This window comes from Pteropus vampyrus, unplaced genomic scaffold, assembly GCF_000151845.1.
Source record: "Pteropus vampyrus isolate Shadow unplaced genomic scaffold, Pvam_2.0 Scaffold38, whole genome shotgun sequence".
Classification (NCBI taxonomy): domain Eukaryota; kingdom Metazoa; phylum Chordata; class Mammalia; order Chiroptera; family Pteropodidae; genus Pteropus; species Pteropus vampyrus.
In genome coordinates, this window is record NW_011888819.1 from 1,893,519 (window position 1) to 1,895,999 (window position 2,481).

Consider the following 2,481-nt stretch of genomic DNA (forward strand, 5'->3'; position numbering starts at 1 on the left):
TTGGGGATGAGGCCATTGGTCTACAGAATGCTTTGAATGGGAAGATGGGTTTGGGACAAAAAAATTTGTCTTCCAGACTTTCTCCATCTTTCAATACATTTTTACCTGGTCTCCTTTGGAATGGAACACTGACAACCACCTCTTTTATCATTATCGGAGACTCTGGTGTTTTTCAGAATGCAAGGGTCATTACTGTAATTAGGACAACATTAATTTTAAATCAGGGTGGGGACATAACAGAGTCGTGTCCTGGAGCTTTGATGTGGCATAGTTGGGTGTTGCTTGACTTTCTTTTTCATGACTCTACGTCTTGAATGAAGACAACATGGTTTCTCATAGAGTTTTCTATAATAGGAGAGATTATGGGAAAAGAATGACATGATGCACACCTGGGCTATGGCCTTAGTGTGGTTACAGAGACCGGTCAACCCATCAGCCTGCCTTGTGTGATGCCCTCGGCATGAGGGGCAGCTGGCACGATTCCATTGTTCTCTTCTCATTACACTTCTCAATTTTAAGTCCTCTTTTAATAGGCCCATAGCAGCTTTAGCTTTTGATTGCCTTTTGACTTCTGCCCAGGTGTTCTAGTTTCCTTTGCTGAGATCGTTCTATCCATCTAAAACACCTTCCTCTGCCTCTGCCCATTTGTGCTTCTCCGTGACAATTAAAATGATCTATAAATCCACCGTTTCAAGTGTCATTCACATCTGATCACCTCTTTCATTTTGGGGCATGTTCAATTTAAGATTTTGCTATACTATTTTGGAAATAATAGGTCATTTTGGCATGTTTCTTCACATTCAGTTTTCAGTGTCCTTAAAGCAGGTCCCTTGACTTTCAATCCTCTCTCCCCACCTCAGTATACAGTAAATGTCATCTAATTGAGGATGGCAGACTAATTGCTTGGTGAATGAATCCGATGTGCTTTGTAGTGTTATTAGTATTTTATAGAGAATGATAGCAAAAGAAGCAGAATATCAAAATGTATATGAATTTATATAAATTATGTATATATCCATTGCTTATAGTCTAAGAGAGTAAGAAAACTTTCTGAAGAAAATTATGCTGTGAGACCAAATAAGCCTTGTTAAATTCTGCAATTACTTGTTTTGAAGGACGTCTGAATATATTTTTTTCAATGATTATATATCATTGAATGAGAACCTAAGAGAAGCCATTAACCTAGAGGTTGTTATTATAAAATAATAAAAAAGTTAGGCATGAATTTATTAATCTGTTTCCAAGTTTTTAATAAAATCAACATTACTGAGCCCTTAAAAATTGATCGAATTACTTCAAAGGCACTTTTAGACTTCAGTTTTAATTTTAAAGGTAATTTCACGAAGATACTGTTAATGAGGAAAAGTTGTGACTGAGGAAATATATATTTCTAAAATTCATTTTTAGGCACATTAAAAAAAATTATCCCACATTGAAGGACCATTTTCCTTCTTCTTAGTATTCAATAATGGTTAATGCCTAAAATGCCACATATGAGAAAATAAGATTTATTACTCAACAAAGTTATTAAAAGTTTATGACTCTAGACACAAGAGGTTAGCTGGGATTCCATTGTAAATATCAATTGCCTGGTCTATGAGAATTACCATATCTTCCAAAAAAATCACACTTGCTTCCCTTTGTCCATCCTCTGTCTTTCCACACCAAAAGGACGTAGCTGGTTAATAGGATTCTACATGAGGGAATTGAAAAATCTTTCTTAAAACAACAACAATAAAATTCTATTGCCTTTTTCTTGTAATTAAAGTGACTATTTTAAAGTGAAAGTGATATTTGCCATCCAAAATTGTTTTTCAGGTTTTTTGCTTCATTTGTTTCTAATTTCAATAGTTTGAAAAGACAGAAGAACCTCATATTTTAAAATGAGATATGTTGAGAAGGAATAATTGGTTATTGTGGAAGTAATGAGCTCATTAATTCTTGATATCTTACCTAGAGAAGAATTTGAGAACTATACTGCATTATATTACCATATGTGTTTATGTAATTTAATTTTATTGGGTACTTGAAACCCATATTTGTACATGCAAATAGAACCCTAAACATGCAAATAAATTTGACTTCACAATGAAAATATTTAATGCATACAAACAAGATTTCCTACTCATAAGCTACATTGCTGCGTACTTTCAATTTTAAGTTAGTATACAAATTTCTCTATATTACATAGAAGAAATTAATTGTCCATATAGTAACAGACCTATTCTAAGAAATAATCCTTTAAGCCAGACTTTTAATTATGTTAAATGCAAACAAACAAACAAACAAAAAAACAGCCAGGACAGTAAGCCTAAGGATGATATATACAGTGCTACAATTTTCAAAATAATAAAATAATGCAGCATATTACAAAATGAGTCAGACTAATAAAATACCTACAATGTTAAGAAATACTATTATGATTTTGTGAGAGAAATACTACTATCATTATGTGACTAGAGTAAAACAAAGATATCAAAA